The sequence below is a fragment of the Leuresthes tenuis genome, unplaced genomic scaffold (genome assembly GCF_036924035.1).
Source record: "Leuresthes tenuis unplaced genomic scaffold, fLeuTen1.0.hap1 SCAF_11, whole genome shotgun sequence".
Taxonomy (NCBI): Eukaryota; Metazoa; Chordata; class Actinopteri; order Atheriniformes; family Atherinopsidae; genus Leuresthes; species Leuresthes tenuis.
This window is the reverse complement of record NW_027325365.1, coordinates 33,113,049-33,138,432: the sequence shown is the minus strand read 5'-3', so window position 1 is coordinate 33,138,432 and position 25,384 is coordinate 33,113,049. Positions and strand designations below refer to the sequence as shown.

General features: G+C 42.6%; 5 non-coding genes and 1 pseudogene across 5 annotated transcripts; all 6 read right to left on the bottom strand.

Annotated features, from left to right (window-relative positions):
• Positions 1-8,568: 8,568 nt before the first annotated feature.
• LOC140318712 (U2 spliceosomal RNA) lies at positions 8,569-8,759 on the bottom strand. The gene has a single exon (XR_011917864.1). It is a non-coding gene; the product is annotated as a U2 spliceosomal RNA (small nuclear RNA).
• Positions 8,760-9,067: 308 nt separating this feature from the next.
• Positions 9,068-9,181, bottom strand: LOC140318729 (U5 spliceosomal RNA). The gene has a single exon (XR_011917878.1). It is a non-coding gene; the product is annotated as a U5 spliceosomal RNA (small nuclear RNA).
• Positions 9,182-11,977: 2,796 nt separating this feature from the next.
• On the bottom strand, positions 11,978-12,163 carry LOC140318763 (U2 spliceosomal RNA). Its single transcript, XR_011917909.1, has one exon. It is a non-coding gene; the product is annotated as a U2 spliceosomal RNA (small nuclear RNA).
• A 315-nt stretch (positions 12,164-12,478) lies between these two features.
• LOC140318728 (U5 spliceosomal RNA) lies at positions 12,479-12,565 on the bottom strand (annotated as a pseudogene).
• A 12,090-nt stretch (positions 12,566-24,655) lies between these two features.
• On the bottom strand, positions 24,656-24,846 carry LOC140318737 (U2 spliceosomal RNA). The gene has a single exon (XR_011917884.1). It is a non-coding gene; the product is annotated as a U2 spliceosomal RNA (small nuclear RNA).
• Positions 24,847-25,154: 308 nt separating this feature from the next.
• Positions 25,155-25,267, bottom strand: LOC140318723 (U5 spliceosomal RNA). The gene has a single exon (XR_011917874.1). It is a non-coding gene; the product is annotated as a U5 spliceosomal RNA (small nuclear RNA).
• Positions 25,268-25,384: the final 117 nt, after the last annotated feature.

Sequence of the window (25,384 nt, the reverse complement as noted above, 5' to 3'; positions counted from 1 at the left end):
CGACTAAAGTTTGTAAAAAGCGGTTAAGACAAGGTGCGAATGCCCGACAATGTATAATCAAAAGAGGCAGCAGAGGTTTTCGGCTGCAAGAAGGTCTGAATGTCCAACCATAATTTGTAAAAACCGGGGAAGAAAAGGCTCGAAAGCCAGACTATACACCATCAAAAGTGGCAGAGGAGGTGTTCGGCTGTAAGAAAGTCTGAATGTCCACCCATAATTACTGAAAAATGTTTAAGAAAAGGTGCGAATGCCCAACCATACATCATCAAAAGCAGTGTTCGGCTACAAGAAGGTTTGAATGTCCGACTATACTTTGTAAAAAGCGGGTAGGGAAAGGTTCGAATGCCCGAACATACACTATCAAAAGAGGGAGCGGAGGAGCTCCGCTGTAAGACGGTCTGAATGTCCATTAATAATTGCTAGAAAACATGAAAGAAAATTTTCGAATATCAAACCGCACGTGATCATAAGCGGGAGAGAAGGTGTTCGACTGCAAGTGGGTGTGAATGTCAGATCATAATTTGTAAAAAGCGGGTAAGAAAAGGTAAGAATGCCCAACCATAAATTATCAAAAGTGGCAGCAGAGATGTTCAGCTGGTATTTATCAATGTGCAGATAGATTTCAACAAAAAACAACGATGTACTTTGCAGTAAAAGAAAGAGCAAATCAAAAGTTTTAGGAATCCGAGAGTAAGCTTATTTTCATGAGTTCTGCACGATTTCGGATTTTACGATAAAAATAATTCCTTCCCTCAAACCACGTGAAAACTGCTTTGTCCTTCGAGCAACATTGTATTTTGCAGTAGAAGAAAGCGCAACACTGGAGGATCAGGAATCCGAGAATAAGCTTCTTTTCATACGTTCTGCATGATTTGGGATTTTATGTATAAAATGAATTCCTTCACTCAAACCAAGTTAAAACTGCTTTGTCCTTCATATGTACCCATTTCTACATATATTTCAAGCATAAACTTCCTCATATTACCCTGAATGAGAAAGAACCACAATTGTGATTAAGCCACACGTCCCTTTTGAAGAGTTCTGCATGATTTGGGATTTTATCTATAAAATTAATTCCTTCACTCAAACTATGTTAAAACAGCTTTTACCTTCATTATTTATCAATGTCTAGATAGATTCAAACAAAAAAAACAACGTTGTACTTTGCAGTAAAAGAAAGAGCAAATCAAAAGTTTTCGGAGTCCGAGAATAAGCTTATTTTGATGAGTTCTGCATGATTTGGGATTTTATGTATAAAATGAATTCCTTCACTCAAACCAAGTAAAAACTACTTTGTCCTTCATATTTATCAATGTCTAGATCGACTTCAACAAAGAGCAACATTGTATTTTGCAGTAGAAGAAAGAGCAACACTGAAGGATCAGGAATCCGAGAATAAGCTTATTTTCATACGTTCTGCATGATTTGGGATTTTGCTATAAAATGAATTCCTTCACTCAAACCAAGTTAAAACTGCTTTGTCCTTCATATTTATCAATGTCTAGATCGATTTCAACAAAGAACAACATTGGATTTCGCAGTAGAGGAAAGAGCAACACTGAAGGATCAGGAATCCGAGAATAAACTTATTTTCATACATTCTGCATGATTTCGGATTTTATGTATAAAATGAATTCCTTCACTCAAACCAAGTTAAAACTGCTTTGTCCTTCATATTTATCAATGTCTACATCGATTTCAACTTCTTCTACTGCAAAGTCCAATGATGTTCTTTGTTGTAGTAAATTTTTCAGTAATTGGTGGACATTCAGATCTTCTTGCAGCTGATCACCTCGACTCCCGCTTTTGATCATGTATGGTCTGGCAATACTACCTTTTCTTACCCGTTTGTGGGTAATTATGGCTTGACATTCACACCTACTTGCAGCCGAACACCACTTCTCCCGCTTTTGATGATGTATGGTCCAGCATTCTAGTCTTTTCTAACACATTTTTCAGCCATTACGGTCGGACATTCACACCTACTCACAGCCGAACACTTCCGCTCCCGCATTTGATGGTGTATAATCGGGCATTCTCACCCTTTCTCATCAGCTTTTTGCATATTATCATCTGACATTCACACCTACTTGGGGTCGAACAGCTCTGCTCCCATTTTTAATTATGTTTGGTTGGATATTCGAACCTTTTCTTAACTGCTTTTTACAAACTTTGGTCGGACGTTCACACCTTCTTGCAGCTGAACCACCTCCGCTCCCTGTTTTGATCATGTATGGTCTGGCAATACTACCTTTTCTTACCCGTTTGTGAGTAATTATGGCTGGACAATCCCACCTACTTGCAGCCGAACACCACTTCTCCCGCTTTTGATGATGTATGGTCCAGCATTCTAGTCTTTTCTAACACATTTTTCAGCCATTACGGTCGGACATTCACACCTACTCACAGCCGAACACTTCCGCTCCCGCATTTGATGGTTTATAGTCGGGCATTCTCACCCTTTCTCATCAGCTTTTTGCAAATTATGATCTGACATTCAAACCTTCTTGTAGCCGAAAACCTCCGCTCCCTCTTTTTGATCATATATTGTCGGGCATTCGCAACTTTTCTTTCCCGCTTTTTACAAACCATGGTCGGACTATCACACCTTCTTGTAGCCGAACAACTCCGCTCCCGCTATTGATTGTGTACAGTCGGGTATTTTAACGTTTTCTTACCCACTTTTTACCAACTATGGTCGGACATTCACACCTTCTTACAGCGGAAAACCTCCGCTCCCTCTTTTGATGGTGTATGTTCGGGCATTCGAACCTTTTCTTAACCGCTTTTTACAAACTATGGTCGGACATTCAAACCTTCTTGTAGCCAAACACATCCACTCCTGCTTTTGATGATGTATGGTTGGGCATTCGAACCTACTTGTTGCCCGCTTTTCATTAATTATGGGTGGACATTCAAACCTTGTCGCAGCCAAACACCTCCGCTCCCTGTTTTGATAATGTATGGTTTGACATTCGCACCTTTTCTCACCCGCTTTTTGCAAACTATGGTCGGCCATTCACAGCTTCCTCTCCACCATACTTGTATGGTGGGATATTCACACCCACTTGCATCCGAAGACCTCTGCCCCCACTTTTGTTGATATTTAGTCGGTCATTCTCACCTTACCCGCTTTTAGCAAACTATGGCCTTCTTGCAGCCAAACACCTCTGATCTCGCTTTTGATGATGTAAGGTTGGGCTATCAGACCTTGCTTCACATGCTTTTCACCAAATATAGTCGGACATTCACACCTTTTTGCAGCCGAACACTTCCGCTCCACCTTTTGGTGTTCTATAACACCTTTTTTTTCACTGCATTTTATAGATTATGGTTGGAAATTCTCAACCACTCTCATCCGAAGACCTCTCCTCCCGCTTATGTTAATATATTTGAACTTAAGTCGGACATTCAGACCTTCTTGCAGCTGAACACCTTCGCTCCTGCTTTTGATGGTATATAGTCGGGCTTTCGAGTCTTTTCATCCCCGGTTTTTACAAATTATGGTTGGACATTCAGACCTTGCAGCCGAAAACCTCCGCTCCCTCTTTTGATCATACATTGTTGGGCATTCGCACCTTGTCTTACCCGCTTTTTACAAACTTTAGTCAGAAATTCACACCTTGCAGCTGAACCACCTCCGCTCCCTGTTTTGATCATGTATGGTCTGGCAATACTACCTTTTCTTACCCGTTTGTGAGTAATTATGGCTGGACAATCACACCTACTTGCAGCCGAACACCACTTCTCCCGCTTTTGATGATGTATGGTCCGGCATTCTAGTCTTTTCTAACACATTTTTCAGCATTTATGGTCGGACATTCACACCTACTCACAGCCGAACACTTCCGCTCCCGCATTTGATGGTGTATAGTCGGGCATTCTCACCCTTTGTCATCAGCTTTTTGCAAATTATGATCTGACATTCACACCCACTTGCAGTCGAACAGCTCTGCTCCCGCTTTTGATTGTGTTTGGTTGGATATTCGAACCTTTTCTTAACTGCTTTTTACAAACTTTGGTCGGACGTTCACACCTTCTTACAGCGGAACACCTCCGCTCCCGCTTTTGATGGTGTATAGTTGGGCATTCGAACCTTTTCTTACCCACTTTTTACAAACTATGGTCGGACATTCAAACCTTCTTGTAGCCGAAAACCTCCGCTCCCTCTTTTTGATCATACATTGTCGGGCATTCGTAACTTTTCTTACCCGCTTTTTACAAACCATGGTCGGACTATCACACCTTCTTGTAGCCGAACAACTCCGCTCCCGCTATTGATTGTGTACAGTCGGGTATTTTAACGTTTTCTTACCCACTTTTTACCAACTATGGTCAGACATTCACACCTTCTTACAGCGGAAAACCTCCGCTCCCTCTTTTGATGGTGTATGTTCGGGCATTCGAACCTTTTCTTAACCGCTTTTTACAAACTATGGTCGGACATTCAAACCTTCTTGTAGCCAAACACATCCACTCCTGCTTTTGATGATGTATGGTTGGGCATTCGAACCTACTTGTTGCCCGCTTTTCATTAATTATGGGTGGACATTCAAACCTTGTCGCAGCCAAACACCTCCGCTCCCTGTTTTGATAATGTATGGTTTGACATTCGCACCTTTTCTCACCCGCTTTTTGCAAACTATGGTCGGCCATTCACAGCTTCCTCTCCACCATACTTGTATGGTGGGATATTCACACCCACTTGCATCCGAAGACCTCTGCCCCCACTTTTGTTGATATTTAGTCGGTCATTCTCACCTTACCCGCTTTTAGCAAACTATGGCCTTCTTGCAGCCAAACACCTCTGATCTCGCTTTTGATGATGTAAGGTTGGGCTATCAGACCTTGCTTCACATGCTTTTCACCAAATATAGTCGGACATTCACACCTTTTTGCAGCCGAACACTTCCGCTCCACCTTTTGGTGTTCTATAACACCTTTTTTTTCACTGCATTTTATAGATTATGGTTGGAAATTCTCAACCACTCTCATCCGAAGACCTCTCCTCCCGCTTATGTTAATATATTTGAACTTAAGTCGGACATTCAGACCTTCTTGCAGCTGAACACCTTCGCTCCTGCTTTTGATGGTATATAGTCGGGCTTTCGAGTCTTTTCATCCCCGGTTTTTACAAATTATGGTTGGACATTCAGACCTTGCAGCCGAAAACCTCCGCTCCCTCTTTTGATCATACATTGTTGGGCATTCGCACCTTGTCTTACCCGCTTTTTACAAACTTTAGTCAGAAATTCACACCTTGCAGCTGAACCACCTCCGCTCCCTGTTTTGATCATGTATGGTCTGGCAATACTACCTTTTCTTACCCGTTTGTGAGTAATTATGGCTGGACAATCACACCTACTTGCAGCCGAACACCACTTCTCCCGCTTTTGATGATGTATGGTCCGGCATTCTAGTCTTTTCTAACACATTTTTCAGCATTTATGGTCGGACATTCACACCTACTCACAGCCGAACACTTCCGCTCCCGCATTTGATGGTGTATAGTCGGGCATTCTCACCCTTTGTCATCAGCTTTTTGCAAATTATGATCTGACATTCACACCCACTTGCAGTCGAACAGCTCTGCTCCCGCTTTTGATTGTGTTTGGTTGGATATTCGAACCTTTTCTTAACTGCTTTTTACAAACTTTGGTCGGACGTTCACACCTTCTTACAGCGGAACACCTCCGCTCCCGCTTTTGATGGTGTATAGTTGGGCATTCGAACCTTTTCTTACCCACTTTTTACAAACTATGGTCGGACATTCAAACCTTCTTGTAGCCGAAAACCTCCGCTCCCTCTTTTTGATCATACATTGTCGGGCATTCGTAACTTTTCTTACCCGCATTTTACAAACCATGGTCGGACTATCACACCTTCTTGTAGCCGAACAACTCCGCTCCCGCTATTGATTGTGTACAGTCGGGTATTTTAACGTTTTCTTACCCGCTTTTTACCAACTATGGTCGGACATTCACACCTTCTTACAGCGGAAAACCTCCGCTCCCTCTTTTGATGGTGTATGTTCGGGTATTCAAACCTTTTCTTAACCGCTTTTTACAAACTATGGTCGGACATTCAAACCTTCTTGCAGCTGAACACCTTCGCTTCCACTTTTGATGGTGTATATTCGGTCATACGAACCTTTTCTTACCCGCTTTTTACAAACTTTGGTCGGACGTTCACGCCTTCTTGCAGCCGAACACCTCCTCTTCCGCTTTTGATGGTATATATTTGGGCATACGAACCTTTTCTTACCAGCTTTTTACAAACCATGGTCAGACTTTCACACCTTCTTGTAGCCGAACAACTCCGCTCCCGCTATTGATTGTGTACAGTCGGGTATTTTAACCTTTTCTTACCCGCTTTTTAACAACTATGGTCGGACATTCACACCGTCTTACAGCGGAACACCTCTGCTCCCTCTTTTGATGATGTATGGTTTGGCATTCGCACCTTTTCTTACCCATTTTTCAGTAATTATGGGTGGACATTCACACCTTCTTGCAGCTGAACACCTCCTCTCCCGCTTATGATCATGTGCAGTTTGATATTCGAAAATTTTCTTTCATGTTTTAAAGCAATTATTGATGGACATTCAGACCTTCTTGCAGCTGAACCCCTCTGCTCCCGCTTTTGATGACGTATAGTCGGGCTTCCGAGCCTTTTCTTCCCGGTTTTTACAAATTATGATTGGACATTCAGACCTTCTTGCAGCCGAAAACCTCCGCTCCTTCTTTTGACCAGACATTGTCGGGCATTCGCACCTCTTACCCGCTTTTTACAAACCATGGTCGGACTTTCACACCTTTTAGTATCCGAACAACTCCGCTTCCGCTATTGATTGTGTACAGTCGGGTATTTTAACCTTTTCTTACCCGCTTTTTAACAACTATGGTAGGACAATCACACCGTCTTACAGCGGAACACCTCTGCTCCCTCTTTTGATGATGTATGGTTTGGCATTCGCACCTTTTCTTACCCATTTTTCAGTAATTATGGCTGGACATTCACACCTTCTTGCAGCTGAACACCTGCTCTCCCGCTTATGATCATGTGCAGTTTGATATTCGAAAATTTTCTTTCATGTTTTAAAGCAATTATTGATGGACATTCAGACCTTCTTGCAGCTGAACCCCTCTGCTCCCGCTTTTGATGATGTATACTCGGGCTTCCGAGCCTTTTCTTCCCGGTTTTTACAAACTATGATTGGACATTATGACCTTCTTGCAGCCGAAAACCTCCGCTCCTTCTTTTGATCATACATTGTCGGGCATTCGAACCTTTTCTTACCCGCTTTTTACAAACCATGGTCGGACTTTCACACCTTTTAGTAGCCGAACAACTCCGCTCCCGCTATTGATTGTGTACAGTCGGGTATTTTAACCTTTTCTTACCCGCTTTTTACCAACTATGGTCGGACATTCACACCTTCTTACAGCGGAACTCCTCCGCTCCCTCTTTTGATGGTGTATGTTCGGGCATTCGAACCTTTTCTTACCCGCTTTTTACAAACTACGGTCGGATATTCAAACCTTCTTTTAGCCGAACACATCCATTCCTGCTTTTGATGATGTATGGTTGGGCATTCGAACCTACTTGTTGCCCGCTTTTAATTAATTATGGGTGGATATTCACACCTTGTCGCTGCCAAACACCTCCGCTCCCTGTTTTGATCATGTATGCTTTCACATTCGCACTTTCTCTCACCCGCTTTTTACTATGGTCGGCCATTCACAGCTTCCTCTCCACCATACCTGTATGGTGGGATATTCATACCCACTTGCGTCCGAAGACCTCCGCCCCCACTTTTGTTGATATTTAGTCGGTCATTCGCACGGTCATTTTGGCAAACTATGGCCTTCTTGCAGCCAAACACCTCTGATCTCGCTTTTGATGATGTAAGGTTGGGCATTCAAACCTTGCTTCACCTGCTTTTCACCAAATATAGTCGGACATTCACACCTTCTTGCAGCCGAACACTTTCGCTCCACCTTTTAGTGTTCTATGGGGCATTCACACCTTTTTTTTACCGCATTTTATAGATTATGGTTGGAAATTCTCACCCACTCTCATCCGAAGACCTCTCCTCTCGCTTTTGGTAATATATAGTCGAGCATTCGAACCTTGTCTTACCCGCTTTTTACAAATTATGGTCGGACATTCACACCTACTTGCAGCCGAATACTTCCGCTCCACCTTTTAGTGATGTATGGTTGGCATTTGCACCTTTTCTTACCCTCTTTTTATACTGATTGCTGAAGATTAAGTTGTTCTTTCTCAAACTACAAAATTGCCTTGTCTTTTACTCTGTGCAAAAGACAAGGCAGCAACAAAAACACCACGGGAACACCGTATTGAGGCTTTGTTCTGACCGCTCATTCGGTGTCGCGTTTCTTTCAATCAATTCTCCTGGTTAGCCCACACTCGGCTTGCTCCCAGAGCCGTGTTAAAGTCTACTTCGCATTCACTCTCTTTTCTCAGCAGACTAAAAGAAACTTTCGTCTTGGGCTCCCTGAAACTTCCATCCTGCACCGCTGTTTGCTTTTTCACAAGAGCAGAGAAGAGCGCACCGTTCCCAGCGGCACTGCAGTACTGGGTCGATGCTTGAAGTGAACGGAGCAAGCTTCTTTTTCAACTCCTATTGCAAAAAATCCATTTAACATGTAGTCCTCGTATAGAGGACATATCAGACATTAAACTGATAAGAACAGATACTACACTTGAGCTCAGCCAAAAGGCCGAGAAGCGATAACTGTCCACTGGTTCAGGTCCCAGGGCCCTTCCTGGCACAATGCGCACTTGTAGCGGTATTCTTTTTATGGCCATAGGTGGCCAGAGTGTCACTTTCCACCTCCGCCCACCCGCTGCACTGAGCACTCTTCAGCCCTTTTAAATGGTATAACTTTGCACTCCCGCACGCTCCAGCGAGCACCATTCAAGCAACAACTTTGTACTCCAGCTTTGAACATCGGCACAGTCGCAACAAGTAAGGCGTCTCTACTCAGAGAAGTCATTCTGCACAGTAACAAGATTTCTTTTGCACAGAGACAAAGGGCTTCACCCGCAAAAGTAAAGCCTGCCAAAAATAGAAACAACTCATTAGTGCTGCTCTCCACTTAAATCATTAGTAAAAGGCGAAAGACTTGTACGTTATGAGGAGAAACCAGAGTACGATTATCCGTCACTGCGGGAGCAGGGCATCAGGCTAGTTGGCATAGCCACCTTCCCCATGGTGAGCTTTGCTTGGTTGAGATTCTTGTTCCCCCCCTTGCTCCTCGGCTGACCAAGTAGGAACAATCGGGCCCTATTCGATGGCTGCAACACCTGAAAGAGATATTGATGCGAGACCCGATCAAAAGCTTTTTCAAAGTCTAAATTTAAGATGACAAGCCGGGTGTCTCTGTCTCTAGCGTAATCAATGATGTCTGGAATCAGTATGAGGCTGTCGGTGAGTTGTCTCCCTGAGATGGCACAAGCCTGGTCTGGGTGAATTACCTCCTCTAAACTAGAGGACATCCGTGTCGCTAAAACCTTGCTAAAAAGTTTACAGTCAAAGTTTAAAATTGTGATGGGCCTCCAATTCTTTAGGTCAGTCTTATCATTTTTTTTATAAAGTAGAGTCACTATTCCCACTCTAAAATTGTCAGGAAGTCGGTCGAGTTTTTCAAAATCTTTAAAACCATCTAAAATATCTGATAATAAAAGGTCCCAAAAGGTCAGATAGAATTCTGCAGGAAGCCCGTCTAAACCCGGAGCTCGACTTCTCTTAAAACCTGTTAGGCATTTTTTTAACTCTAAAGCAGTAAAATCCTGTGTCAAGTGTGCATTCTCTTTTACGGTTTTGTCAACGAATTTTAAAATTTCTGCCGATGTTTCCAAGTGCACTGCTTTCTCTTTGTACATGTTACTATAAAAGGTATATAGAGTTTCAATCATCTCTTGTGTGGATTTTGTTAAAAACCCATCTTCTCTCTTTAGATTTTGAATACACTCCTTTTTATTTATAACTTTCTTAAAAAAGTACCATGTGCATGTTTCACCTTCCTCAATTTCCTGCTCCCTGCTTCTTACAAAAATTCCTTTACTCTTTATTTCTGCTAAAACTGACATTTCCTTTTTGACATCTTTGATTTCTTCATTAAAGTCTATGCCACACTGATTTAGTTTAAAGTAGCGCTGTAGTCCCATCATACATCTATTCTCTTTCCTTTTTTTACGTTTACCTTGCTGTTTAAAAAAAGTCTGGGTCATTTCCTTCACCATTTCCCACCATTGTGCATGTGTTTCGTAGAGGTCTTGAAGGTTCTGCCACTCTTTATAACATTCCCTGTACTGACTGACTATGATTTCATCCTCCAACAGGGAACAGTTGAGTTTCCACAGACCACTTCCTACCGTCACACCAGAAGGGGGTGAAAGGGTGCAGGAGAGCATAAGGTGGTCTGAAAAGAAAACAGGGGTTAATCTAACATCAGTGGGTGGGCAATCTCTAGTAAAGAAATAATCAATGCGAGAGGCTCTGGTGCCATCATGACTAAACCAGGTGAAGCCCTCCTCTCTGGGATGCATGGTTTTAAAACAGTCAGTAAGCTTAAAATCCCTGCACATGCCCTGAAGTAAAATCGAAGTCTTATCCATTTTAAAATATCCCCCTGCTCTTTTTCTATCTTTTCTGCTCAAGATAAAGTTAAAATCCCCTCCTACAACTTAAGGTACTTGCCCTAGCATGTAAAGCTGTATATCTTCTAAAATGTCATACCTGTCATTTTTTCCATTGAAACCATAAATATTTAAGAGGTTAAAGTCTTGCCCCATAAAATTCAAGTGTGCTAAAAGTGCCCGTCCGTCTCTCACCACTGTGCTACCTTTCACCAGAACATGCGGATTTTTAATTAGAATGGCCACACCATCATTTTTATTTTGATTTGAGCCACTCCATATCGATAAATGGGGCAACATTTCCTCCCATTGTCTATGGTTTTTTAAAAAAGGTAGTCCACATTCTTGTATTAAAAACACATCTGATTTTATGGAGTCTAGGAAGGATAAAATACTCTGGGCTCTTGTCTTTGATTTCACACTTCTCACATTTAGTGTTGAGAAGGTGAGAACCATTAAAAGGATAAAGGAAAGTAGGTATGTCATTATCGTTTTTCTAAGTTATCAAAACAAATTACACACTCAGGTTATTTCTTGGGAAACTATTTCTTCCTTCATTTCTTTAGGTGAAAAGTGAGTAGGGTGATCTATATTTCCTTTTCGGACTCTCGGTGTTGGCCTCTGACGCAATGTTTCATTTAACTTTGAGTCCCTGGGGGTTGATTGCAGAGCTAAAGTTAAAAAGGAGACCTCATTTTGTGAGTCGGAGGGGGAAGACTCTAGGTTCTTCCACTGAAGAACTGTCTGAAAGGGACCTAACCCTTCCCCTCTTCTCTGATACCACTGGGGAATCATAGGACAACTCAGATGCCGTCCTCTTCGGCTGTTGACCTTCGGGGAGGTGAGTATCTTCACTAGACTCACCTGTCTGCTCTTCCTCCTCATTTAGCGTATCTCCACCCTCTGCCTGTGAATTCTCACAGACTTAAGCACTGAGTGGTGAGGCCTCTACAGGCCCTACCCCTTTTTGCTCCTCACTTCCAACCCAAGCTTTTGGCGGGAAGTTTGAATTTATTGAGTCAACCTCTTCACTTTGTTCACCAACTGCCACCTCTGGTCCTTCTCTTTGTTGGCTTGACTGTGGCTTTAGCGTCTTTAATTTGTTGGCAAAAGATTTAGGGCAATCTCTGAAGAGGTGATTTAATTCTCCACAGAGATTACATTTCCTGCCATTTGGACACTCTCCAAAAGTGTGCCCAATTTCTCTGCACTTCCCACATATCACCTTGGTACAAGCCTCAACCAGGTGCCCATGCTCACCGCACTTGCGGCAGAGCTTGGGCTGCCCCTGGTAGTGGATGTAACCTCGGTTTTCGAGGTGGCCAGAGTGTCACTTTGCATCTCCGCCCACCCGCTGCACTGAGCAAGCTCCAATTTCAACTCCTATTGCTAAAAATCCATTTAATATGTAGTCCTCGTATATAGGACATATAAGATATTAAACTGATAAGAACAGATACTTCACTTGATCTTAGCCAAAAGGCAGAGAAGCGATAACTGTCCACTGGTTCACGTCCGAGGGCCCTTCCTGGCACATTGCGCACTTGTAGCGGTGTTCTTTTTATGGCCATAGGTGGCCAGAGTGTCACTTTGCACCTCCGCCCACCCGCTGCACTGAGCACTCTTCAGCCCTTTTAACTGGTATAACTTTGCACTTCTGCACGCTCAAGCGAGCACCATTCAAGCAACAACTTTGCACTCCAGCTTCGAACATCGGCACAGTCGCAACAAGTAAGGCGACTCTACTCAGAGAAGTCACTCTGCACAGTAATAAGATTTCTTTTGCACAGACAGAAAGGGCTTCACCCGCATAGGTACAACTCATTAGTGCTGCTCTCCACAGAAGTTTTTAGTAAAAGGCGAAAGACTTGTACGTTATGAAGAGAAACCAGAGTACGATTATCCGTCACTGCGGGAGCAGGGCATCAGGCTAGTTGGCATAGCCACCTTCCCCATGGTGAGCTGTGCTTGGTTGAGACGCTTGCTCCCCCCCCTTGCTCCTCGGCTGACCAAGTAGGAACAATCGGGCCCTATTCGATGGCTGCCTTGTCTTTTACTCTGTGCAAAAGACAAGGCAGCAACTAAAACACCACAGGAACACCGTATTGAGGCTTTGTTCTGACCGCTCATTCGGTATTGCGTTTCTTTCAAGCAATTCTCCCGGTTAGCCCATACTCGGCTCGCTCCCAGAGCCGTGTTAAAGTCTACTTCGCATTCACTCTCTTTTCTCAGCAGACTCTTGGGATTTTATCTATAAAATGAATTCCTTCACTCAAACTATGTTAAAACTGCTTTGTCCTTCATATTTACCATGTCTAGAAAGATTTAAACAGAAAAACAACGTTGTACTTTGCAGTAAAAGAAAGAGCAAATCTAAAGTTTCAGGAATCCGAGAATAAGCTTACTTTCATGAGTTCTTCACGATTTCGGATTTTGCTATAAAATGAATTCCTTCACTCAAACTAAATTAAAACTGCTAAACCGCTAATCTGTTACATGTAAGGCAGATGTCAAATTCACTGAAATAGGATCTAAGGGTATTCGGCCAATCAAGCTGTAGCAGCTTCGGTAAAAGAGTATAAGTTGAAGAGTTTGTGAATAAAGGTGTGCGCACACATAGTGAGCTGTAGGAAAATAGGCAGGGAGCAATGCCGGCTGGGGTATATGTTCTTGTATGTTGTCTGACTGTTTGATTTGAATGTGTTGTGTAAGTGTCCTGTTGAATGTTACATGTTTGGGCTTTGACACGCTTCACTGTGGTTGTTAACTGTGTGGTGTGTCCTGAAATGTTATATGTTTGGGCTGTGTGACATGCTTAATGCTTGTCAGTAGCTACCCACTTATTCATATATAGCAACTGACAACATAAGAAGTCCGGACATACTTTGATAGTAGTTGTAGAAGTATCCTTATTGATAATAGATAAAATGGGTGTATGATTGCTGACGGCAGAGCCATACTGCCAAACTTATGAGTTCTTGTGGCAAACTTGATTCAGTGTCTTGACGTGTATACGCTGTTTTGCTGACTTGATTGTCACAAGAAACAAAGTGTGTTTGATAAGATCCGACCATTTTATTACGGGAGGATCAGTATGTATGGATTCTGATGTGACTGATAAACCCATTCGTATCTTAAGCATAATCTAATACGTGAGACAACGCCCTGGCACGCAATCAAAAAAAAAAATGAGAGAGCGGTTTTGTGTCACCACAGTCCATAATGTAGAAAAGAGAGAAAAAAGCCTTTCTGATTTGGTGTGTGTGCTAACAGTGCAGAGTGTAGAGAAAAGAGAGAAAAGAAAGCCGTTTTGGTGTCACGGGTGTTGTGACTTACACACACATTTCTGAATTGAGAAAGGAAATTATTTTAGAGGAAGCACTAGAGTTTAGATCCCACATTTGTTGATAGGCATTCATTTATTTCTTCACTTCTGATGAAGTTTCAACAATAAACAACATACTTTGTATTATGAGAAAGAACCAGACTCATTCTTCAGGAATCCGAAAATAAGCTCTATTTTACGAGTTATGCACGAATTCGGATTCTCCTATAAAACGAATTCCTTAACTCAAACCAAGTTAAAACTGCTTTGTCCTTCATATTTATTCATGTCTAATCAAGTTTCAACGAAAAACAACGTTGTACTTTGTAGAATGAGAAAGAACTTCTTTAGCAATAAGCATCTCTCGACATATGACGAAGTACAGATTTTGCTATAAAATTAATTCCTTCTATCAGCCTGACTTAAAACTGTTTGTCCTCCTTATTTATCCACTTCAAATCAAATTTCAACAATTAAAAAAATTTTGTAGTTTGAGAAAGAACATCTTAATCTTCAGCAATCAGTAAAAAAAAGAGGGTAAGAAAAGGTGCAAATGCCAACCATACATCACTAAAAGGTGGAGCGGAAGTATTCGGCTGCAAGTAGATGTGAATGTCCGACCATAATTTGTAAAAAGCGGGTAAGAAAAGGTTCTAATGCCCGACAATATATTAACAAAAGCGGGAGGAGAGGTCTTCGGATGAGAGTGGGTGAGAATTTCCAACCATAATCTATAAAATGCGGTGAAAAAAAAGGTGTGAATGCCCCATAGAACATTAAAAGGTGGAGCGGAAGTGTTCGGCTGCAAGAAGGTGTGAATGTCCGACTATATTTGGTGAAAAGCAGGTGAAGCAAGGTCTGAATGCCCAACCTTACATCAGAGGTGTTTGGCTGCAGGAAGGCCATAGTTTGCCAAAAGCGGATGCGAATGACCGACTAAATATCAACAAAAGTGGGGGCGGAGGTCTTCGGATGCAAGTGGGTGTGAATAACCCACTATACAAGTATGGACGAGAGGAAGCTGTGAATGGGCGATCATAGTTTGCAAAAAGCGGGTGAGAAAAGGTGCGAATGTCAAACCATACATTATCAAAACAGGGAGCGGAAGTGGTTCAGCTGCAAGGTGTGAATTTCCGACTAAAGTTTGTAAAAAGCGGGTAAGACAAGGTGCGAATGCCCGACAATGTATGATCAAAAGAGGGAGCGGAGGTTTTTCGGCTGCAAGGTCTGAATGTCCAACCATAATTTGTAAAAACCGGGGATGAAAAGGCTCGAAAGCACGACTATTCACCATCAAAAGCGGGAGCGGAGGTGTTCAGCTGCAAGAAGGTCTGAATGTCCACCAATAATTACTGAAAAATGGTTAAGAAAAGATGTGAATGCCCAACCATACATCATCAAAAGCAGGAGTGGATGTGTTCGGCTACAAGAAGGTTTGAATGTCCGACAATAGTTTGTAAAAGGCGGGCAAGAAAAGGTTCGAATGCCCGAACATACACCATCAAAAGAGGGAGCGGAGGTGTTCCGGTGTAAGAAGGTGTGAATGTCCGACCATAGTTGGTAAAAAGGGGGTAAGAAAAGGTTAAAATACCCGACTGTAAACAATCAAAAGAGGGAGCGGAGTTGTTCAGCTAAGAGAAGGTGTGAAAGTCCGACCATGGTTTGTAAAAAGCGGTTAAGAAAAGGTCCGAATATCTAACCAAACATAATCAAAAGCGGGAGCAGAGCTGTTCGACTGCAAGTAGGTGTGAATGTCAGATCATAATTTGCAAAAAGCTGATGAGAAAGGGTGAGAATGCCCGACTATACACCATCAAATGCGGTAGCGGAGTTGTTCGGCTGTGAGTAGGTGTGAATCTCCGACCATAATTGCTGAAAAATATGTTAGAAAAGGTAAGAATGCCGGTCCATACATCATCAAAAGCAGGAGAAGTGGTGTTCGGCTGCAAGTAGGTGTGAATGTCCAGCCATAATTACTCACAAACGGGTAAGAAAAGGTAGTATTGCCAGACCATACATGATCAAAACAGGGAGCGGAGGTGGTTCAGCTGCAAGAAGGGGTGAATGTCCGACTAAAGTTTGTAAAATGTTGGTAAGACAAGGTGCGAATGCCTGACCATGTATGATCAAAAGAGGGAGCGGAGGTGTTCCGCTGCAAGAAGGTCTGAATGTCCACCCATAATTTGTAAAAACCAGGAAGAAAAGGCTCGAAAGCCCGACTATACACCATCAAAAGCGGGAGCAAAAGGGTTCAACTGCAAGAAGGTCTGAATGTCCATCAATAATTGCTTTAAAAAAATAAAGAAAATTTTCGAATTTCAAACCGCACATGATCATAAGTGGGAGAGGAGGTGTTCAGCTGCAAGAAGGTTTGAATGTCCACCCATAATTCCTGAAAAATTGGTAAGAAAAGGTGCGAATGCCCAACCATACATAATCGAAAGCAGGAGTTGATGTGTTTGGCGAAGAGAAGGTTTGAATGCCCGACCATAGTTTGAAAAAAGCGGGTAAGAAAAGGTTCTAATGCCCGAAGATACACCATCAAAAGAGGGAGCGGAGGTGTTCCGGTGTAAGACGGTGTGAATGTCCGACCATAGTTGGCAAAAAGCGGGTAAGAAAAGGTTAAAATACCCGACTGTACACAATCAATAGCGGGAGCGGAGTTGTTCGGCTACAGGAAGGTGTGAAAGTCCGACCATGGTTTGTAAAAAGCAGTTAAGAAAACGTTCGAATACCTAACCAAACATAATCAAAAGCGGGAGCAGAGCTGTTCGACTGCAAGTAGGTGTGAATGTCAGATCATAATTTGCAAAAAGGTGATGAGAAAGGGTGAGAATGCCCGACTATACACCATCAAATGCGGGAGCGGAGGTGTTCGGCTGTGAGTAGGTGTGAATATCCGACCATAATTGCTGAAAAATGTGTTAGAAAAGGTACGAATGCCGGACCATTCATCATCAAAAGTGGGAGAAGTGGTGTTCGGCTGCAAGTAGGTGTGAATGTCCAGCCATAATTACTCAAAAACGGGTAAGAAAAGGTAGTATTGCCAGACCATACATGATCAAAACAGGGAGCGGAGGTGGTTCATTTGCAAGAAGGTGTGAATGTCCGACTAAAGTTTGTAAAAAGCGGGTAAGACAAGGTGCGAATGCCCGACAATGTATGAGATTTTCACGAGGTTTTCGGCTGCAAGAAAGTCTGAATGTCTGACTTATGGGTGGTCTGAATGTCCACCCATAATTCCTGAAAAATGGGTAAAAAAAGGTGCGAATGCCCAACCATACATCATCAAAAGCAGTAGAGAATGTGTTCAGCTTCAAGAAGGTGTGAATGTTCGACTAAAGTTTGTAAAAAGCGGGTAAGACTAGGTGCGAATTTCCGACATTGTATGATCAAAAGCGGGAGCGGAGGTGTTCAGCTGCAAGAAGGTCTGAATGTCCATCGATAATTGCTTTTCTAGCAATTATGAAAGAAACATGAAAACATGAAAGAAAATTTTCGAATATCTAACCACACATGATCATAAGCGGGAGAGGAGGTTTTCAGCTGCAAGAAGGTGTGAATGTCCACCCATAATTACTGAAAAATGGGTAAGAAAAGGTGCGAATGCCCAACCATACACCATCAAAAGCAGGAGTGGATATGTTTGGCGACAAGGTTTGAATGCCCGACCATAGTTTGTAAAAAGCGTGTAAGAAAAGGTTTGAATGCCCGAACATACACCATCAAAAGAGGGAGCGGAGGTGTTCAGCTGCAAGAAGGTCTGAATGTCTGAATTATGGGTGGTCTGAATGTCCACCCATAATTCCTGAAAAATGGGTAAAAAAAGGTGCGAATGCCCAATCATACATCATCAAAAGCAGGAGAGGATGTGTTCAGCTGCAAGAAGGTATGAATGTTCAACTAAAGTTTGTAAAAAGCGGGTAGGGAAAGGTTCAAATGCCCGAACATACACTATCAAAAGAGGGAGCGGAGGAGCTACACTGTAAGACGGTCTGAATGTCCATTAATAATTGCTAAAAAACATGAAAGAAAATGTTCGAATATCAAACTGCACATGATCATAAGCGGGAGAGAAGGTGTTCGACTGCAAGTGGGTGTGAATGTCAGATCATAATTAGTAAAAAGCGGGTAAGAAAAGGTAAGAATGCCCAACCATAAATTATCAAAAGTGGCAGCAGAGATGTTCGGCTGGTATTTATCAATGTCCAGATAGATTTCAACAAAAAAAAACGTTGTACTTTGCAGTAAAAGAAAGAGCATATCAAAAGTTTTAGGAATCCGAGAAAAAGCTTATTTTCATGAGTTCTGTACGATTTCGGATTTTACTATAAAATGAATTCCTTCCCTCAAACTATGTTAAAACAGCTTTTACCTTCATATTTATCAATGTCTAGATAGATTTAAACAAAAAAAACCCCAACGTTGTACTCTGCAGTACAAGAAAGATTAAATCAAAAGTTTTCGGAATCCGAGAATAAGCTTATTTTCATGAGTTCTGCATGATTTGGGATTTTATCTATAAAATGAATTACTTCACTCAAACCAAGTGAAAACTGCTTTGTCCTTCATATGTACCCATTTCTACATATATTTCAAGCATAAACTTCCTCATATTACCCTGAATGAGAAAGAACCACAATTGTGATTAAGCCACACGCCCCTTTTGACGAGTTCTGCATGATTTGGGATTTTATCTATAAAATGAATTCCTTCACTCAAACTATGTTAAAACAGCTTTTACCTTCATATTTATCAATGTCTAGATAGATTTAAACAAAAAAAACCAACGTTGTACTTTGCAGTAAAAGAAAGATTAAATCAAAAGGTTTCGGAATCCGAGAATAAGCTTATTTTCATGAGTTCTGCATGATTTGGGATTTTATGTATAAAATGAATTCCTTCACTCAAACCAAGTGAAAACTGCTTTGTCCTTCATATTTATCTATGTGTAGATCGACTTCAACAAAGAGCAACATTGTATTTTGCAGTAGAAGAAAGAGCATCACTGAAGGATCAGGAATCCGAGAATAAGCTTATTTTCATACGTTCTGCAGGATTTGGGATTTTGCTATAAAATGAATTCCTTCACTCAAACCAAGTAAAAACTGCTTTGTCCTTCATATTTATCAATGTCTAGATTGATTTCAACAAAGAACAACATTGGATTTCGCAGTAGAGGAAAGAGCAACACTGAAGGATCAGGTATCCGAGAATAAGCTTATTTTCATACATTCTGCATGATTTGGGATTTTATGTATAAAATGAATTCCTTCACTCAAACCAAGTTAAAACTGCTTTGTCCTTCATATTTATCAATGTCTAGATCGATTTCAACTTCTTCTACTGCAAAGTCCAATGTTGTTCTTTGTTGTAGTCGATTTTTCAGTAATTGGTGGACATTCAGACCTTCTTGCAGCTGATCACCTCCACTCCAGCTTTTGATCATGTATGGTCTGGCAATACTACCTTTTCTTACCCGTTTGTGAGTAATTATGGCTGGACATTCACACCTACTTGCAGCCGAACACCACCTCTCTTGCTTTTGATGATGTATGGACCGGCATTCTTACCTTTTAACACATTTTTCAGCAATTATGGTCGGACATTCACACCTACTTGCAGCCGAACACCACCTCTCCCGCTTTAGATGATGTATGGACCGGCATTCTTACCTTTTAACACATTTTTCAGCAATTATGGTCGGACATTCACACCTACTCACAGCCGAACAACTCCGCTCCAGCATTTGATGGTGTATAATCGGGCTTTCTCACCCTTTCTCATCATCTTTTTGCAAATTATGATCTGACATTCACACCTACTTGCAGTCAAACACCTTCTCTCCCGCTTATGATCATGTGCGGTTTGATTTTCAAAAATTTTCTTTCATGTTTTATACTAATTATTGATTGACATTCAGACCGTCTTACAGCGTAGCTCCTCCGCTCCCTCTTTTGATGGTGTATGTTCGGGCATCCGAACCTTTCCCTACCCGCTTTTTACAAACTATAGTCGGACATTCAAACCTTCTTGTAGCCGAACACATCCACTCCTGCTTTTGATGATGTATGGTTGGGCATTCGCACCGTTTTTTTTACCCATTTTTCAGGAATTATGGGTGGACATTCAGACCTTCTTGCAGCCGAAAACCTCCGCTCCCTCTTTTGATCATACATTGTCGGGCATTCGCACCTTGTCTTACCCGCTTTTTGCAAACTTTAGTCGGACATTCACACCTTCTTGCAGCTGAACCACCTCCGCTCCCTGTTTTTGCAATACTACCTTTTCTTACCCATTTGTGAGTAATTATGGCTGGACATTCCCACCTACTTGCAGCCGAACACCACCTCTCCCGCTTTAGATGATGTATGGACCGGCATTCTTACCTTTTCTAACACATTTTTCAGCAATTATGGTTGGAGATTCACACCTACTCACAGCCGAACACTTCCGCTCCCGCATTTGATGGTGTATAATCGGGCTATCTCACCCTTACTCATCATCTTTTTGCAAATTATGATCTGACATTCACACCTACTTGCAGTCAAACACCTTCTCTCCCGCTTATGATCATGTGCGGTTTGATTTTCGAAAATTTTCTTTCATGTTTTATACTAATTATTGATGGACATTCAGACCGTCTTACAGCGGAGCTCCTCCGCTCCCTCTTTTGATGGTGTATGTTCGGGCATCCGAACCTTTCCTTACCCGCTTTTTACAAACTATAGTCGGACATTCAAACCTTCTTGTAGCCGAACACATCCACTCCTGCTTTTGATGATGTATGGTTGGGCATTCGCACCTTTTCTTACCCATTTTTCAGTAATTATGGGTGGACATTCAGACCTTATTACAGCCGCACACCTCCTCTGCCGCTTTTGATGGTGTATAGTCTGGCTTTCGAGCGTTTTCTTCCCCGGTTTTTACAAATTATGGTTGGACATTCAGACCTTCTTGCAGCCGAAAACCTCCGCTCCCTCTTTTGATCATACATTGTCGGGCATTCGCACCTTGTCTTACCCGCTTTTTACAAACTTTAGTCGGTCATTCGCACCTTACCCGCTTTTGACGAACTATGGCCTTCTTGCAGCCAAACACCTCTGATCTCGCTTTTGATGAATTAAGGTTGGGCTATCAGACCTTGCTTCACCTGCTTTTCACCAAATATAGTCGGACATTCACACCTTCTTGCAGCCGAACACTTCCGCTCCACCTTTTAGTGTTCTATCACACCTTTTTTTTCACCGCATTTTATAGATTATGGTTTCTAAATTCTCAACCACTCTCATCCGAAGACCTCTCCTCCCGCTTTTGTTAATATATTTCAACTTTAGTCGGACATTCACACCTTCTTGCAGCTGAACCACCTCCGCTCCCTGTTTTGATCATCTATGGTCTGGCAATACTACCTTTTCTTACCCGTTTGTGAGTAATTATGGCTGGACATTCACACCTACTTGCAGCCGAACACCACCTCTCTTGCTTTTGATGATGTAGGGACCAGCATTCTGACCTTTTCTAACACATTTTTCAGCAATAATGGTCGGACATTCACACCTACTCACAGCCGAACAACTCCGCTCCCGCATTTGATGGTGTATAGTTGGGCATTCTCACCCTTTCTCATCAGCTTTTTGCAAATTATGATCTGACATTCACACCTACTTGCAGTCGAACAGCTCTGCTCCCGCTTTTGATTATGTTTGGTTGGATATTCGAACCTTTTCTTAACTGCATTTTACAAACTTTGGTCGGACGTTCACACCTTCTTGCAGCCGAACACCTCCGCTTCCGCTTTTGATGGTATATATTCGGGCATTCGTACCTTTTGTTACCCGCTTTTTACAAACCATGGGTGGACTTTCACACCTTCTTGTAGCTGAACAACTCCGCTCCCGCTATTGATTGTGTACAGTCGAGTATTTTAACCTGTTCTTACCCGCTTTTTACCAACTATGGTCGGACATTCACACCGTCTTACAGCGGAACACCTCCGCTCCCGCTTTTGATAGTGTATAGTTGGGCATTCAAACCTTTTCTTACCCGCTTTTTACAAACTATGGTCGGACATTCAAACCATCTTGTAGCCGAAAACCTCCGCTCCCTCTTTTTGATCATACATTGTCGGGCATTCGCAACTTTTCTTACGCGCTTTTTACAAACCATGGTCGGACTATCACACCTTCTTGTAGCCGAACACCTCCGCTCTTGATATTGATTGTGTACAGTCGGGTATTTTAACCTTTTCTTTCCCGCTTTTTACCAACTATGGTCAGACATTCACACCTTCATACAGCGGAACACCTCCACTCCCTCTTTTGATGATGTATGGCTGGGCATTAGCACTTTTCTTACCCATTTTTCAGTAATTATGGATGGACATTCAGACCTTCTTGCAGTCGAACACCTCCGCTCCCTCTTTTGATCATACATTGTCATGCATTCGCACCTTGTCTTACCCACTTTTTACAAACTTTAGTCGGACATTCAAACCTTCTTGTAGCCGAACACATCCACTCCTGCTTTTGATGATGTATCGTTGGGCATTCGCACCTTTTCTTACCCATTTTCCAGTAATTATGGGTGGACATTCACACCTTCTTGCAGCTGAACACCTCCTCTCCCGCTTATGATCATGTGCGGTTTGATATTCGAAAATTTTCTTTCATGTTTTAAAGCAATTATTGATGGACATTCAAACCTTCTTGTAGCCGAACACATCCACTCCTGCTTTTGATGATGTATGGTTGGGCGTTCGCGCCGTTTTTTTACCCATTTTTCAGGAATTATGGGTGGACATTCAGACCTTCTTGCAGCCGAAAACCTCCGCTCCCTCTTTTGATCATACATTGTCGGGCATTCGCACCTTGTCTTACCCGCTTTTTGCAAACTATAGTCGGACATTCACAACTTATTGCAGCTGAACCACCTCCGCTCCCTGTTTTGATCATGTATGGTCTGGCAATACTAACTTTTCTTACCCATTTGTGAGTAATTATGGCTGGACATTCACACCTACTTGCAGCCGAACCCCACCTCTCCCGCTTTTGATTATGTATGGACTGGCATTCTTACCTTTTCTAACACATTTTTTAGCAATTATGGTTGGAGATTCACACCTACTCACAGCCGAACAACTCCGCTCCCGCATTTGATGGTGTATAGTCGGGCATACTCACCCTTACTCATCACCTTTTTGCAAATTATGATCTGATATTCACACCTACTTGCAGTCGAACAGCTCTGCTCTCGCTATTGATTATGTTTGGTTGGATATTCGAACCTTTTCTTAACTGCTTTTTACAAACTTTGGTCGGACGTTCACACCTTGCAGCCGAACACCTCCGCTTCCGCTTTTGATGGTATATATTCGGGCATACGAACCTTTTCTTACCAGCTTTTTACAAACCATGGTCAGACTTTCACACCTTCTTGTAGCCGAACAACTCCGCTCCCTCTTTTGATTGTGTACAGTCGGGTATTTTAACCTTTTCTTACCCGCTTTTTACCAACTATGGTCGGACATTCACACCTTCTTACAGCGGAACTCCTCTGCTCCCTCTTTTGATGGTGTATGTTCGGGCATTCGAACCTTTTCTTACCCGCTTTTTACAAACTACGGTCGGATATTCAAACCTTCTTGTAGCCGAACACATCCATTCCTGCTTTTGATGATGTATGGTTGGGCATTCGAACCTACTTGTTGCCCGCTTTTAATTAATTATGGGTGGATATTCACACCTTGTCGCTGCCAAACACCTCCGCTCCCTTTTTTGATAATGTATGCTTTGACATTCGTACCTTCTCTCACCCGCTTTTTACTATGGTCGGCCATTCACAGCTTCCTCTCCACCATACCTGTATGGTGGGATATTCACACCCACTTGCATCCGAAGACCTCCGCCCCCACTTTTGTTGATATTTAGTCGGTCATTCGCACGGTCATTTTGGCAAACTATGGCCTTCTTGCAGCCAAACACCTCTGATCTCGCTTTTGATGATGTAAGGTTGGGCTATCTGACCTTGCTTCACCTGCTTTTCACCAAATATAGTCGGACATTCACACCTTCTTGCAGCCGAAAACTTCCGCTCCACCTTTTAGTGTTCTATGGGTCATTCACACCTTTTTTTCACCGCATTTCATAGATTATGGTGGGAAATTCTCACCCACTCCCATCCGAAGACCACTCCTCTCGCTTTTGGTAATATATAGTCAGGCATTCGAACCTTGTCTTACCCGCTTTTTACAAATTATGGTCGGACATTCACACCTACTTGCAGCCGAATACTTCCGCTCCACCTTTTAGTGATGTATGGTTGGCATTTGCACCTTTTCTTACCCTCTTTTTAACTGATTGCTGAAGATTAAGTTGTTCTTTCTCAAACTAAAAAATTGCCTTGTCTTTTACTCTGTGCAAAAGACAAGGCAGCAACAAAAACACCACGGGAACACTATATTGAGGCTTTGTTCTGACCGCTCATTCGGTGTCGCGTTTCTTTCAAGCAATTCTCCCGGTTAGCCCGCACTCGGCTTGCTCCCAGAGCCGTGTTAAAGTCTACTTCGCATTCACTCTCTTTTCTCAGCAGACTAAAAGAAATCATCATGGGCTCCCTGAAACTTCCATCCTGCACCGCTGTTTGCTTTTTCACAAGAGCAGAGAGGAGCCTACCGTTCCCAGCGGCACTGCAGTACTGGGTCGATGCTTGAAGTGAACGGAGCAAGCTCCTTTTTCAACTCCTATTGCAAAAAATCCATTTAACATGTAGTCCTCATATAGAGGACATATCAGACATTAAACTGATAAGAACAGATACTACACTTGAGCTCAGCCAAAAGGCCGAGAAGCGATAACTGTCCACTGGTTCACGTCCGAGGGCCCTTCCTGGCACAATGCGCACTTGTAGCGGTATTCTTTTTATGGCCATAGGTGGCCAGAGTGTCACTTTGCACCTCCGCCCACCCGCTGCACTGAGCACTCTTCATCACTTTTAAATGGCATAACTTTGCCCTCCCGCACGCTCCAGCGAGCACCATTCAAGCAACAACTTTGCACTCCAGCTTCGAACATCGGCACAGTCGCAACAAGTAAGGCGTCTCTACTCAGAGAAGTCATTCTGCACAGTAACAAGATTTCTTTTGCACAGAGACAAAGGGCTTCACCCGCAAAAGTAAAGCCTGCCAAAAATAGAAACACTCATTAGTGCTGCTCTCCACGGAAATCATTAGTAAAAGGCGAAAGACTTGTACGTTATGAGGAGAAACCAGAGTACGATTATCCGTCACTGCGGGAGCAGGGCATCAGGCTAGTTGGCATAGCCACCTTCCCCATGGTGAGCTTTGCTTGGTTGAGACGCTTGCTCTCCCCCCTTGCTCCTCCGCTGACCAAG